Source organism: Calidris pugnax, unplaced genomic scaffold (assembly GCF_001431845.1).
Source record: "Calidris pugnax isolate Ruff unplaced genomic scaffold, ASM143184v1 scaffold128, whole genome shotgun sequence".
Taxonomy (NCBI): domain Eukaryota; kingdom Metazoa; phylum Chordata; class Aves; order Charadriiformes; family Scolopacidae; genus Calidris; species Calidris pugnax.
The window spans coordinates 1,151,799-1,168,510 of record NW_015090851.1 but is presented as its reverse complement, the minus strand read 5'-3'; the positions used below and the strand labels follow the sequence as shown (position 1 = coordinate 1,168,510).

General features: G+C 36.0%; 1 protein-coding gene across 14 annotated transcripts in view; it reads left to right on the top strand.

The window, feature by feature from the left end:
• The window catches only part of ERC2 (ELKS/RAB6-interacting/CAST family member 2), a 486,059-nt gene extending 469,783 nt beyond the window's left edge, over positions 1-16,276 (top strand). For all 14 annotated transcript variants that reach the window (XR_001412191.1, XR_001412196.1, XR_001412199.1 and 11 more), the window contains one exon: positions 13,278-16,276. The gene's annotated coding sequence lies outside the window, so the exon portion shown is untranslated. The remainder of the gene's footprint in view (positions 1-13,277) is intronic.
• The last annotated feature ends 436 nt before the right edge of the window (positions 16,277-16,712 follow it).

The following is a 16,712-nucleotide window of genomic DNA, read 5'->3' as shown; positions in this document are numbered from 1 at the left end:
TTGTGTGGTATTGCAGAAAGATGTTGTTGGCAGCATTATCAGACTTTCAGGTAGTGAAGATTTTTTCATTTAGTACAAAATTAGATTATATTTTGTACGCGTTTTCAAAAAGGTGAGAGAAAATTAGGCAATACTGAATTATAATTTGTAAATCTACAATTTGTTACTGGTTCACGTCTCTAGTCTTTTTATGTGATTTAAATATACAGTTCACTAATCTTAGCTTCTTCCCTTCTATGTTTAGCCAAAGCGAGCTGTTAAAGAATGTGAAATATATTATTTTGTTGGCACTGACTCACAACTGAGTCAGTGAACTTCTTTGCACTTACAACTAAAATTGGATTCTAACTTTCAAAAATTTATGACAATTGCTCCTTCTTGTGGCTTGAATGTTGACATATAATTAATTTAGGATTTCTTCTTGAGATTTCCTGTCTAGGTTTGTACCTGTCACAAAAATATCCTTGGAAGTTTATCTAACAGCTGGAACACCACGAGAGTCGATTGAAATTTAGCAAAGAGATTTACTGGGGCCGACAGGAAGTGCTCAGAGCAGGATGGCATAAATATGCAAAAAGAACCCTTTTATTTCAGCTGTTTTAAAGGGTCCCTGTACAGGCTGATAATGGCATAATCCTGAAAAAATGCTGACACTGTGTCAGCCAGCAACACCAGCACAGAAAAGGATTCCACAAGCGTGGATTGGCGTTTTGTTGAATTAGGCACAGAATAGAAATATGTCTGTTGCCTTCCCTCAGTCCCAGCTGCCCTGAAAGTTTCAGCTCATTCTTTTGAGAAACCAGAGATATTTAATGGGAATTTCCCATGAAATTGTTTTGAAATCTATTTTGTTCCTCTGCAGGATTGAAGGAATTCTGAAAATTCAAAATCTAGGTTGCAGTGACTTGAGATACTGGGCAGTAAAACAGCAGATGAAATTTCCTTTAGATAAATGTAAAAGGAGGCATATGGGAGATAAGCAACCCTAACGCTACATACCATATGCCAGTACATAAATTAGCCGTTACTCTTCAGGATGGAGATTTTGCAATTATTGTGCATAGTCCTCCAAAAAATTTAGCTTTATTTGTAGCAGTAATCAAAAAGACAAACAATATTATAAATATTTAGGAAAGAAATAGACACCTAAACATCAAGCCATTTTCAACCCCTGTACTTGTTCGAAGTTTGCCCACATCTTTGCTACACCACACATTTCTGATAAGCCACTGAGAAAGAATGGAGAGCACAGGAAAGGCTAGGAAAAAAGGATGATGATAGAGATTTCAAATTGTTTCTATGTAAAGAGAGGCTATTGCAATATAATTCTTCAGTTTGGAAAAGAAGTAGAAATATGAGAAGTCTCTAAAATCACGAGTGGTTTGAAGGGCGTGAATATGAAATGACTGGTAAATTTTCCCACAATATGGACACTTGGTGAAATGAGCAGACAGTGGACTCTAGATATAATACAAGCAACACTTACTCAAATATCATGTAACTGTTGCCCAGGCTTGCCATGCCAACTGCAGAGACCACAAGTATGAATGAAACCAGAACAGTGCTAAATGGTTTGTGGATGGTATTGATCTATGGATGGTTATTAAATGCAATGTTCCGGATTGAGCAGGGAACCCTGAGTTCTCAGGGCACGTGCATTGCAGAGAGCATGGAGGATGCGTTCCCTGGAGGGCCTGCCCTGTTTCCTCCTGCATAGGCATAGTGGAAGGTATGAGTTGTTCCTGATCCATACTTCGAAATTTGGAAGAGAGCTAAATTAGAAATTATTACTGGGACAAGCTGCATTTTCTGTGAGCCAAAAAAAAAATATTTGTGATCATTACCGTGGCAATGCCAGTTAGTAGATGGTACATACTTCAGAGAATTAAAGATAAGTTTTCATTTAATGAAGTGAAAATAAAGATCCCAAAACATTTTATTGGAAAAAAAATCTGCAAAGGACATGGCTGATCCTCTTCCTTTTCTATGTTATGGATCTCATGACTTGCATGAAAAAATTACTGGTTTTTTGTTGGTTCTTACATGACTCTTAATTGTCGAGCTCTGTTAAAAACCTTTTCCTGGCTAAATCAATTGCTTTTGGTGATAAAACAATTGAGAAATTACTGTTAGGGTATATGCTACAAAAATTGGCTTGTTCAAAAGCACAAGTAACTTAGAGAAATTAATAAAATGTTAGTTTGATTTGATCTGTGCAAATGTTTGTAAAAACAAGGTTTTCTCATAAAAAAAATGCAGTGAAACCACATTCTTTGACTTAATCCTCACATTTTATATTCTAGCCCTCACAATACAGTACTCTAAATTCAAATATGAAATCATGGTCCAGCTGTGCTTTTTTGCTGAATTTCCCACATCTTTGTATCCAACTCTACTTTATATAGCACAGGCCACTGTGTCTCATATCCAGAGTATATAAACATGAATGTAGAGGTGTATGTAGCAGTGGTAACCTGTATTATATCTTTAAGTTCAGATGGAAAATGAGACAAGACATATGAGTGTGAGGAAAAAAATAAATCCAGAAAATTAGAACTACATGAGCTGGATAATTTTCTTTGTATTTAGAATGCTTAATGACCAATTAGGATGTGTTGTCAAATTTGATATTCTTTTCTTGAATTAGAGAGTCCATTAAGAACAAAATTTATAGAAAATAGTCCTGAAGCTATCTTGTCTTTCTTGCAGTTGTTTCAGTGGAAAAGATTTTTTTTTAAGTACCAGGTTTGTTGCTACTTCCTCTAAAATTAATGGAAGAATGAACAAAGTTTGTACCACCATTATTCTTATTTCCCAAGTTGTTTCTATGAGTCAAGCATCACTCTGTGCTTTTCTTTTTCCTCAGTGGTGCTGACACAGTTATGCATGCACAACATGATTATCTTCTGGTTTTATTTTGCTGTTTTTAATTAGCAAATTGTTGTCCTCAAAAATGCTTTTGTGAATTACTCTCCTCGTGTTTTATCTTGTTCAAACCAACAGAACTGCAATATGTAGGTAAAGTAGATGGTGATGATATCACACAATGTCCAGCTATATATAGTCCAGTACAACCACTCAGCAATGTGTTGGTCATAGACTGGCAAGAGACTGACAGAGTGGTAAGAGCACTGCTGTAGAGAATGGAATAAAAAAGAGCAGGGAGAAATAAAGCTTAAGCAAGCAGAAAAATAGAGGGAGAAAAAATATAGAAGGTGCACAGCTAGAATGGGATATTGAGAAGGGAAAGAAAACAGGCATAGGAAACTAGGTGTTCTCTAGAAAAAAATACTATTCAGCGTAAATTGTGATTAGTGATGGATTGTAGTGATTATTTTTACTCATAAATTTACTAGTCATGTGTTGCTAAACACAGTTTAATTGCAATGCATCATTTTTTTATAAATGCATCAAGTAGAAAATGTTGCTCTTGCAATTTTATATGATTTCATAATGAAGTTCATATTTTCAGTTGTATATGTTTACCTGTCATTTGACACTTGCATGAAAGGTCTGAGTATCTCCTTTGGAAATCTTGCAATTTAAGCCTCTCATCTTGCTAACTCTTACAGACTTGCATGCTTTTGAGTTCATAAATGGTTAAAAAGATGGTGTTTTGAGACCGGGGGGAGCAAGATTTTGCTTTAACAAGTAGCTTATTGCTATTTTATTATTCCTCTGTATGCAATAGTTATTATTATTGGTATGCTGATAACTGTGGGTCTTCGATCTGCGTGGCATATTATATGCATGTCCTTAGTAAAAGGATAGTCTGTAAAATCCCTTTCAGGGTAGACTCTTAAGCATTCTCTTAATGTTAGGTTCACATTTAAGGCTCACTTATAGTAAAAATTAAAACATATGCTTATAGACTTACCAGAACTGGGCTCTAAGTCTTCCCCATCACGCACTGAGAAATGCGTGGGCAGACCTATAATTGTGGAGAAGCTCATAATATTGGGGCCTAAAGTATAAAAATTATTGCATAATTAGACCACACAAGTTAGATTTCAAAATGCTGTGTGTTGTTTGGATGGGTATTTAAAAAAATAAGTAGCTGTCGAGCATGTATGGTCATGTTCACACTGCCACACACAGTCATTGTAATGCTTTAGCAGTTCGAGGAGTTTTAAGTGGATCCAGCATTGGTCTTACTTCAAATAGACCAAACCTACTAACACTTTCCCTAGTTGTATCTCTTTCTTCTTGATATTAAAAGATGCAACTGTACACTTCACTTTTATAAGTAGCTTCATATCATGAAGCATGTAAAATAAAAAATATTTAGGATGATTTGGAGGGGAAGAAGATGAAAGTATATCTTGTGTATTGAAAAACAGGCTTTTGGTATATATCCTTTGGCATATTGATTTTTTTAATATTATTATTAATGCAATAAGCATACCTCACGATGCCCTCCACAGCACAATTAGTATTTAAATATAACTAATAGTTTAACTTTGAAGAGCACAGGGCTATTAACTAGCAGAACAGACTAATGAAATGGCATGTTAATGGTTTACCTGAATTATGAAGTATAGATAGGGACAGATAGCTGTTGGTACAAATATTCAGATCCACAGACCTATACTCTGAAGCTCATTATTTTATTCTCAGCTTTAGAAGATAAGCAATCTAAGGTGATTGGAAAAGCAGACGCAAGCCGTTAGATGCAACTTTATTAATTTTATTATTATTTTTTAGTTAAGAAAAAGATAATCCCAACAAACTTCTGCCAATTTACTGGAGTCATCTGCCCTAAGGACACTATACTATGCCCAGCACTTCCAAGAAGACTTGTCCTCTCTAGCCAAGAATCCAGCCTTTTCCTAAGGGAAGAAATAGGCCCACACATGAAGTACCTCAAACCTTCACTCAGCCCTCACCACCTCTCTTCCTCCCGACTCCATCCAGCCTTTGGGTACTTCAAAGGAAGGAGCACAGCCCTTGTATGCCTGCTTGTTGGCTGGAATGCTTTTAGATTAAACTTCCTCACCACAACCACCAAATTTATTAGTATTTACTCTGGTACAACATCTAGTAGCCAATATGCTTCTAACAACAGAGTGTGGTGACAGCCGCAGTAACTGGAGTTATTCAAGCACAACAGCCAGCCAATTTTTGCTATTAAATATTGAATGACTCTGGTAGGATGCATGAGGTGAAAACCAAGTCATACTCCCTACAGCCAGACAAATATGTATGAGATTTTAAGAATTTCCCTCTAGTCCCAAACTATCAGCAAATCTAAAAAGATGACAGGAAAAAAAAAAAAAAAAGTCCTACAAATTCTAGAAATTCCCCTCATCCAGAGAAAAGCCACAGCTATGACCTTGCTTGGTTCAGGCAAACTCCTAAGAACAGAAAAGAAACACTCCTTCATCACCGGGGGCCAAAGAATGTGCTTTGCCTTTGACATCATTTTTGTCCCTCCAAAAGGACTGGCCAGTCGTTTCTGTGGATCAGCAAGTTGGAATTTAATGAGCCCTGAGCAGCGCTGCCAGCAGCAGAGAGCTGGGTGCACCCAAAGGGTGACCACGCCTGAGCAAAAGCCCTGTTACCTCACCCATGAAGAAACGGGAGGGCACCAGGGAAATGCCTGTGGAAAGAAAGAAGAAGAAAATGTTGCCAACCCCTTCCCTCCTTCAGCCGTGACCTGTCTTTATCATTCTCTGCACATTTAACCTCTTACATAAGCTTTAGCTCATTTGGGAACACGGGCAGCGGCAACACCTAACAGGCCTGAGAGAGACAAATGTTTCAGATACACAAGTGTTTGGCCAACTCATCATTTGCTCCGTAGCTACGGACTGGTAACTCCTGGCAGTGACAAATCTGCAGGGATTTACAAAACGTGGTACCACAGTGCAGTTTGGAAAGGCAAACAGACTTCAGAGCTCAGGGACCACAAGCATCCTCATCAATGTGCAATAGAAACCTTCTGTTGTTGCTTGAAAGAAGTGTAGTCCTTGGGGAGATAGGAAGGGATATTATTCTGATTTGTATCTCTTATTAGGGTTTATAATTTAAATCACCCCTCAGATATATCAGTAATATCTCCTTTCATGCTTTCATTCATCTTTCTTGTCCATTTCACAATCCAGTTTTTAAAATCTGATTTAAATATCTTTTATCTTAAAGAAATGAAAAAAAAAAAAAGTGGGGAGTGCTGATTTAAATAAGTGGATACTCATAAGTGAAACTTATCCCAGCTGAGATTTTAGTGGGTCCATTTTTTTCTGGGTTTATTTTGCAATTAATTTCTAGCAACAAAGATTTCTCTATCCAGTGAAAATTTTCTCTTTTAAGAGAAAACAGCATCCTGAGGTTCCTTTTTAAAAAAAAAAAAAAAAAATTAAACAAAACATGCAGCAAGTTGCAATTAAATTTCAGTTAACAAAATGCAAAAATATACCCAACCTCCATCTGCCAAAAATAAATACTTTGAAAAGTAATTTCACATCCCTGACAATGATGACTGTGTTTATGACATATTTCTGGTGCCATATTCCGCTCTCCTATCACTGCCAGCATGCGTCCAGTATTTAGAAATAAAACAGAAACACATTGAACTTGCTGAACTAGATGTTGCCACACTGCAACTCTAATGGGCTTAGTGACCACAACCTACAGGGGCCAGAATGTGTCAACAGCAAAAGGGCCAACCTCAATCACTGTCTGTGCTTTTACAAAGTTGTTACATGTTTAATTCTTTGCAGCTTAGTTCTCCTGCTGTTTTGGCTGCTCAAAACCAAGGCTCATATATTGCAGCAGCCTTCTCTACCTCATATAATGCCACAAAGGTCCCAGCAGGAGACCTTTCAGTGGAGCAGACAAGCCACAGGCTAGGGCAAACAGGGCATCACAACTTCCTAATAAGATGACTTATTAGATTGGGGGCTTGACACAGCTTTTATTTAACCACTTCTTTTCCCAGCCACCAGAAACACAAACTGCCTGTCTGCTTGGAGCACAGCAAGTGGTATGTGGATTTGCAGCAAGCACTGCCACGTGCATCCAATCTAGTCTCTAAGTAGAGCTTGGGTTTCTGATGCCATTTTTATCACTACACCAATACAGTAATTTTGCCCTTGATGTCAGATGTCCAGCCACACCATTTTTTGTTGTTTTACAGTAGTGCTTTCCCACTAGATTGGTCACTGCCTGTTCAGGACTTTGAGTGGGCTTGTGGAAGGCCGGCAGTGAGGGGGTTAAACGACTGGGAAGGCAGGATCAGTTTCCTGCCTGCACTTGCAATGGCCTAAGGCAGTGCCTGCTGTTCAGGAGTTAGAGAGAGTGCCTTGCCTTGTCCCAGGTGGCAGACAGGCAAACCATGTTATTAAGAAGCAGAGATCGCAAAACCTTGATCTTCAAAAAAGGCCCCTAATTAGTCCCTAGCATGAGAATAAATGGCATTCCACATCAGCAAGGATGAAAAAGGCTCCTTCGAATTTCATTAAGTAATCTTTGCAATTGACAGGTTTTAGGATCATATTGGGAAATTTTGTTGTTTGAAGCATTTTACCCAAGAGCTCTTCTTTATTTGTCACTTCTGCTTGATTTAAAGAAAAATAAAAAGAAGTCTTAATGGTCTCACATGCTGCATCTTAAGGAAGTTATAAATGTCTTGACAAAGAGCTCCATGCCCTGCACTGCTGAGTCACTGCTGCCTCCCTGAGTGGCTCTCGGGTCCACTGGAGTCGATGGAAATTCTTCCATCATATCCAATACACTCCAGCTCAGCCCATTGAAGGGTGCTAGTCTGAAGCCATCCTTAACATTCCCCATAACCCTCTTTTTAATTCAGTGGGAAAGTGACAGATTGAAGAATATGTGCTGAGTTTTCTCATATTTCTGAAGAGCTTTGATTTGGACTAGACTTGTTTTATGAAAAGAAGTTGTTTATTAAAAAAAAAGCTGTCTTTCAACTCATATACCACTTGTCTAATTTTGATTTATAAACATTCCCAGTAGAGAAGACATCCTTGTCCAAATAGTCTCAAGGTTCATAAACTTCATCTAATTTTATCATATTATTTTACAGTAGTTTTCAAGGACTCTTACTCTCTAGAGGGCTTGAATCCATTTTATTTTATTCATCCCAATGGTATCTGCTTTTATCCCTTACTTAGATTAACAATTCTGGCATTATAGCAATATGGAAAGTTCATCACATTGATGCAATGATTCTACCACCAGCTGCAGATCCTTCTGAAGTTTACTGCATAATGAATTTAAAACATAAATAGCAACAAATGGGATAAATAAATTCTTCTTGGAACAAAGTTAATTTTGTCTTTATAAATAACTTTTTATACTGACATTTCTTGCAAACCTTTCAATATTTAATTAAATTACACAGTTTCTGGATCTTTCTTTTAAAATGTATTTTAATCATGTATTTACCATCTTTAAGCTTTATTGTAAGAAACTGTAAATCATTGAAAAAGTAAAAACAAAGATGGTTCTACTTTTAAAATGTAGATAAGGTGTTATTTTCTAGCCTCTAAGAAATACACCTCAGAATTGCTTATTCAAAATCGAATTATCATTATCAGGGATATTTCATGTTGTTATTATAAGAGAGAGATTTGTTATTAGGATTTTGTAAACTAGTTTTCAGCTATTTATTTCTGAAAGGATTAGTGCGTTAAGAGTAGAGCAGGAGACCTTTGCCTAGGCATACCTGAATGTTGTCAGACAGTTGCAGATCTCCCAGGTAACATTTCCTTAAGTGGAGTTTTTAAGAATGACTAAAATTTGTTCTCCTCGAAGCAGGGTGTTTACTTTCTGTGTTCAGTGTTCTCCAGATAATGTGCAGTGCTGCACTTACCGTTCAAATCGAGAAACTTCCTTTAGCATTACTTTAACCTGTGGGCTTTATTGATTTGAGATGTAAGAAATTGTATGCCAAAACATTGGTTATTTTAACTAGTTCTAAACAAGAAAGACTAACATCAGTTTTGACAACAAACAAAACCAGTTTTTGTTCTATCGGTTATGTTTAAAAGATTCCAATTTCAAACCAAACACAACTTGTGGTTATTCTGTCAGATATTTATATAGCCACTGGGGCGCCATAGTTATGCACCGCATACATCATTGTATTTTTAAAATGTACTTAATGAACATTTTTTCTTTTCTGGTAACTACTTCATTGCCTTAAATGAATGCATTCCAATAGAATTTGTAACAAATGAGCACTTTGTGTTTGCATTAATGCCAAACACGTTTAACAAATTTTTAACAAGGAACACTGGCAAAAAGCCAAACTCCTAGAGGGACACTGAAGGAATGCTATAAATTTAAACTAGATTTTACCTTTTCACTCAGCTCAACAAGTGTCTTAGGTGTCTTTGGCATCTCAGCATTGAAAGTTTTCTACATAGGTTGGATACAACTTTATGTCTTAATTATTTCTCAGCCCTCCTCGCTAGAGATTTTCACATCCATGTAACAGGCTTTAACAGGTTACTGTATTCTTTGGAAAGTGAGAGGTGGGTTTTCATTCTTTCCATGAGAGTTAGGCCAGGAGGAAGTAGCAAAACCAGTATTTATTGTTGGGACTGTAATGACAGGGAAGTTCAAATAGTACATATCATGCCATTTTCCTATCCTATATTAAGGGAGCTATATGGTGGCGAGCACTCCAGCTGATCTGTGCTACGTAATATTGTGTCTTGTGCTGAGTTGCAAATATCTGGGCTGTGATCATATTTGCAATGGCACTTCAGGGGCAGGGGAAAAGCAGCCCACAGTGCTCCCACTGGTCCGAGCTCTGGGCTTGCACAGAAGCCACGAACAGATTTTTGGCTGAATCAAACATCTGGGGGGATTCTGCAGTCGTTAAGTTATGCCCACATGGTACATGTCATTACAAACCATGGGAATCACCTAGTCTGTAATACATGTTCGTATTAAAAGTGTTACAAGTAGCTCCACAAACCACATGCTTGCTCTTTACTTGTAACTTAATATATTAATTTAATTTTTACTGTGTTATTTCAGTTTTAATCAAATGCAGGAACTGAAAAATAATAATACTTAGCACTCATCCAAGACTATTAAGGCACATTACAAACATTAAGCCTTGCAAATTCCTGTGAGGAGCCTGATGTTATCCCTGCTATAGCAAAAGCAAGTTAGGCACAGAAAAATGATACAACTTTTTCCTTAGTCACACAATAAGCTAGTGGCAGGGACAGAATTCAGAACAGTACCATGCCAGGGCTTTGTCTTAGTTAATTGTGTCATTCTTTTCATGGTTTTGCACAGACAAAAGTAAAAATTTAGAATGCATTTTTTTTTCTTCCTGTCATTTAGAGTTTGTTGTTGCAAGAGGCACAGCTGAGTTCCAGGAGGTCACTTGAGAAAGACTTTATGAGTTATAGCCTTATTTTTTAAATACTACTTTTCAGTCTAGTTACTTGTTTTCAGAAAATGAAATAATTTCCCATGGTTTGTTGGTACGCTGAACGCGGTAATGATGAACGAGTCTAGAGAAGGAAACTGAGGAATTTGTCCTGACAGCTTTTTAAAAGATGTCACGTTATAATGCAGATGCCTTGTCATAGATTAAGGAGCAGAAATAGCCCTAGCAGGTTTTCATTAATGATATCCTTCTCTACTAACATTTGGTCAGATACCAATTCCCTGCAATAAAGTGGCTATTCCCTCTCTTTCTGACTCACTAATTACCATATCAGTTGTTGGCCTTTTATGTAGGTACCATGTGTAACAGGTTAGGAGAGGGCCATTTAAGCCTATGTGAATGGGTATCTGTTTTTGTATCTGGGTGCTTGTTGCAAACATTTGGAAAGCATATGGAGCATAATGGACATTAACCCAGATGTCAAAAATAGCCTGCATTTTACTACTGTTATTAAACAGTTTCCCCTTTAACCCCTTTGTGTTTACCCACCCTCTCCAGCTTGTTTCTGCAAATCACTGCTGAGAGGAAAGGATTGGAGGTAAAAAGTAGTAATCAGGCAGGTGTCTTTATCCAAAGGAAAAACAATCTGAACAAATATTTGTGGGCTACTACACTTTTATATCTTCACATCCTTCTGCTGTTTTCATTGACTGGTATCTAATGGACTGTCAGAGGTGCCAAACTCATAAGACATTCATTTCAGCTGGAGCACTGCTGAATCTCAGGCCCAATGTATGTTACCAAATTTTATTTCTGTTTTAGAGGTTCAGTGACCTATACCAAGTACAGCATTGAAGAAACAAATATAAATTTAATTTACTCAACCTCAGTTGGTATTTGACAGCAATATCCTTTTATATATTTACTTGACTTACTTGAGAAATACTTTGCATTTCCTACCTGTGGTGAACCAGTTTTTGTTACATTTCCAATACATGTATGGTTTCCTGATGAATGGGTGGGTTGATTAAGTGGGTGGGGTTTTTTCAGGGGTTTCATTCTATACTAAAACCCCAATGAAAATGTGGGGAGCAAGCTGGAGAGAGATTGTATTTTGTGATTTGTTGCTGCTCCTCGGATTAGACACTTTATTCTGGTTTCTTATTTTTAAGAGCATAAATGAGTGTTAATTGCAAAGGAACTTTAGCTTGTAAAATATCAAGTGTATAGAAGATTTGCTATGATTATGTTTTAGCAAACCTGTTTAAAAATATGGACATTTTTGTGCTACAGTTTCTGGAACATACTCTCCTCGTTAATTTATATGGGTGCTTCCTATGCCTATATATCTCTTTGAATGATGATTAAGAAATACTCGGAACACAAAAGAATGGGAGCTATGCACAGTTCACAAAACGCAATGCATGCTCTGACTTACAGTTTTCATAAAAAGTTTGCAAAGATTTTATGTGCCAGAACTAGTAACATGATCTACTTTAGGAACTCCCTGGCTTTCCAGCTCTGCAGAAGTCATTTTTTCTCCACTCAAGGGCCAGATCCAAAACCTGTTAAAATCAGTGGGAACCCTTCCACATTTCAGTGGGCTTTGGATTAGTCCCTAAGTGTTTTAACCAGAAGAATTGTACCAACCTCCCATTGGAAAAGTAAAATTATTCATCTAAGTTTGTATTATATAAACCGTTATATGTGCTTGCCACACAGACGTGAACTTGAAAATAGGGATTTAAAATCATTTGCAAGTTTATTCTGTAAGCAGTGTTTCACTTCACTTGCAGCATAATTACTCTGATAAATATTAGCTTCTACAATTTAAAGCGGCATTTTAGTCAACTAGTTCTATTTACAAAATTTAACAATTTTTCAGCTGTATACCAAAAGTATAAGCATTCTGTGGAAATTGCTTTTTCATAAAATTGGATGTTCTGAAAACTTCTAAAGTTACATAAATGCAAGGGCAACTACAGAGAATCCCATACATAATGCATTCCCACTTTTCTAGAAACAAAGTCAGAAAATAAATGAACAACTGCCCTGTAAAGGAATCATTTAATTCCCCCCACTCATCTGATATACAGATAATGTGAACAAGGCTGGTTCACTGCTCCCTGTTCAAGAATACTGTGCTTTTTGCTTGCAGCAGAACTAGTGTGACAATAAAAATCATTCAGGCCTCACTCTGTTGTCACTTATAATCAGACACGGAGCCTCATCCAAAGCCCATGGAAAGCAGGAAGGCTCTTTCCAGTGACTGATTTGGGCTTACACCAGTTACCACTCATAGTCCCCTAGATTTCAGCAATTCCAGCCAAACCATTGATTAGTGACTGCATGGCTGAAAAACCCAGAACAGATTGTTGTATATTTAAAATTTTATAAATCTGAGGTTCTTGTATCCATAAAATCTTTCTCTACTGTTTTGTAAATTAAAGTGGACTTAAAGTGCTTAAAATATAACAATCAAATGTTGCTTTCAGTACCTTCGGTTTTGGAGAGTTGCTAGAGGTACTGCATATTCTCACCTGCCATAGAACTGACTTGAAATAAATAGATGATTTCTCTGGTTTCAAAATAAAAATATTTAGTTTTATTAATAGCATTTCCAGTTCAAAGCTACTGTGCTTATAGATCAGAACAGATTTAAATTTAAATTTAAATTTTCTGATTTAGGGGGAATCTTGTCATACAAATCAGCTGTAAAACTAATTGCCACCCCATAGACATACTAAGTGGGTTCAAATAGAATAGAAATCCTTACTTAATCCTTAGTCCCTAGAAAATCAACATACCCATGGATGTCTATGACAAGCTTGATTAGATGAGAACTAGGATGTTTTGAATGCTTCGATCATGTTATTAATTGGAATATTTTGTTTCCTTGTTACAGTTGTCAGAGGAACTAGTGAAAGAGGAAGAGAAAAAATGTAGCGCTGGAAGGTAATGATGATAATCTATTGCACTGGATCTCCAAACATGACCATGATATCCTGGAGAAGATCACAGATGCAGAAAACGAATGCTAAGGTTGATACCTAATTAAATGCTGCATTAATTGGCATTTTCTCCATTATTTCTTGTAGTCTACTAAAAAATTAGATACTTTGGAAAATAATGAAGGAGACTCAAGTAGAAATTACAAGAGCTTCATTTCTGTCTTTAATGGATCTTGCAAGTTATTCTGTTTTCACTAAGAAACCATCTGTTCAGAATATTATTGTTTAATGAAGTTCAGTTAAACAGGTTATTTAACTAATTCTTGGTAAATTGATATTAATTTTAACAAGTAATTCAGATTCTCTTAGATGTGGTATCTGCATTTGCTGATTTTTACCTAGTCTATTCTAATGTATCACTTCTATTGCACTAGATTATCAAAGAGGTATTAGTAAAATGTTATATAAGGGTGTTGGCATTAATCCTATACCCAGTTAGGTGTGGGCTTTTCCAAAAAATAAAACCAAGCCTTTACCCTCCTCTGTTTTCTTATATCTACTGATAAAAATAATAATAATTAAAAAACAAAACAAAAACCAAAACACTTTGATAGTATAACCGGTATTAAGCTCTGGGCCAGGTTGGAAATGAAATCAATTTTTGGTACTAATAACTGATGATAAAGATTAGCTTTATGAAAATATGGTGTGTGTCTCTGACAATGCATAGGACATCTAATTTGAGCATAAATATAAGATTATATACAAGATGTTATCTGTTCTTGGATGGTAAAAGCTTGAGGCATGTATAAATACGTAAGTATGTATATATATGGACATATACACAAGGATGTATCAACCTTTTACCATCCAAATGCATACAGGTTTTCAACAATAAAAGCTGGGACTCTTTGAGAAAAAAAAAATCAAGAAAAAAAACCACAAAAAACAAAACAAACAAAAAACCAACAAAAATTAAGATTGTTGTGAATACAGTATATGCACTAGGTCTCCTGTAAATGAGGAACTGTTTGTTATTATTTTCTACATTGAAAAACTGTCTCCAACATGGATCCCAATGAATCTTAGATGTTAAAGAAGAAAATACCAATGAACAAACAGCACTTGGCTGTTTGCATCAACAAAATATATCTAGTAAAATAAATTTAAAGCACATACAAGGAAAAATAAAAATGTGAAGCTGTTACATTCAGTGAGAGAATATAACTGATAGTCAAATCTCTACCACTTCTCAAGGAGAGGATCCTTAGGACTCCATGAACATTTTCAGTCAGTCTGGCAAACATGTGCAAATGTTTGGCTGTTTTATTGAGTCATCTTTTTGTCCATGGAAGAACTGCTTCCATGCTGATGGGAGCGGGAATAGAATATCTGCATTTTTAAAGGACAAACAATAAATTTAAGCATGGGTGGCCTTAATCCTTAGTAGTTTTTCTTTGCTGCTGTAAAAAAGAGAAATCTAAATGGATACTCCTAAAGTCTTGCACTGAATTTAGAAAAATTATTTTTTGAACCTGTGGTGCAATTAACCCTAAACATCCTACATGAGCCATACATAGTAATCCCTTTAAAATTGTCTAGAGATGATATTTTATTTATTTGTACCATAATTCTTGGTGCAATCAAAGAGCAATTTATTCAAGCAGGAGTCCTGCTGGATGCTACTGTCTTCAGTAAGTAGAGTAAAATGTATAGAATTAGTATAGCATAGATAATCCCAATTTCATTCATGTTTAAAACGTTTGTCCTTTAACTATCAATGGCATTTTAGATCTTTGTTTTTGAAACAGCAAAGCTTTTGGGAGTATATTTAGCACATATGACAAATGTTGCACTTGGAAACAGACAACAAAACTAGTTTCTCATGACAAATTTGTTGTCGCAGTAGGGGACAATCGTCTGTGTCTCTTACAATCAGGTCTTTACCTTAACTCTGCAACTGAATACTTGAAGTAGGAAATAAACTAGGGGGAAATAGGGTCACAGATACAAAGCTGTATAGTTAGATATTTATATGTATGTGCCAATTTTGTCACAGATATTATGTTAGGGGCATTTTTGCTCCACTCATGTTGGTAAGAGTGTTGATCTAAACTTTTATCAGGGCCTACAAGTTAGCCCCTAAAGAGGAAAATTTCATCTAAAATTGCTTTATTCTTTCTTTCTTTTTTTTTTTTTCTTTTCATTTCATGTGATACTCTATGATGTTTGGAGAAAATCTTTTCATATACTAAAATAGAATCTCGGGGTTTACAATAAACACTGTGATGTTGGGAAATGTTTTATTTGAGCAACGTTTGGTAGGTTTTTTTCCCCCTCTAAGTGTAAAGAAGCAAACCAACTTTTGGTTAACATTTAAGATAATGATTATTATTTTATTGTGAGATCAGTCTTGTACTGCACATTCTTTCTTTCATTTAAATGTACAGTATGAATTTTGTATTTAATGAATTTTGTGTATCCAGTATGCACGTACCTGCACATTGACTTTCATTTGAAAGTGGGTTTCAATTTACTTTTTAAACAGTGTTTATGAAAAGACCTCAGATGTGTTGACACAAACTATATCTGCAATGTTTTTTTTGTGTGTGTAGGGTGACGTTTGAATGTGATGTTCTGCAGCAATGGGTCAGTATTCCCTATTTACCTTAGATCCTCATTTGATAGTGCTTCTTGTAATAATTTTTCCAAGTGAGTGGCATGTTCTGGATTGTGATATTGATATATGGTTAAGGACATTGATATGAAACTAAGGAATTCCTAGAAATTACCAGTGGGCATGTATTAGACAGTCATTGTAATTTAATGTCTAGTAGAAGTGTAAAGTACCAAGGTATTTAGAGTTCATAACATTGTTATCATGTGTATGGGAAGTATTTAGTGTTGATCAGCTTGTTTATATTCATCAAATAAACTTTGTTTCTTTCTGAAATCAGTGTTGTGTCATTAAAAGTAGGTTTAATGACTGTAAGAAAATGTGTGAGAGATGTTTTCCACATGGTAAATCTATCACACTCCTTATTTCTCTAATTGCTACCATTCAAAGTAATTTATCTTCCTGTTGTTACTATCACATAAACTGTTTAAGAAAGCATAAAAAGGAAAATGTCTCCTAGGCCCCACTCCCAGAAATGCTTACGAGCAACTTTACTAAAGTGAGGAACCATTTTCCGGATTGGACTCTTAGAGAGCAATATGCTTTTGAGTGGGTTTCTAAAACATAATATTCTTGTGTGACCCTGTGTAATTGCATAGAAAATTACATTTTGTTTATGTACTTTACTGACCAAAAGCCATAAGGTGTGAAATTCTCTGCACAGTCAGCTCCTTTTTCAGCTGCCTGGTAAGTGGTTCCCCGTTTCCATTAT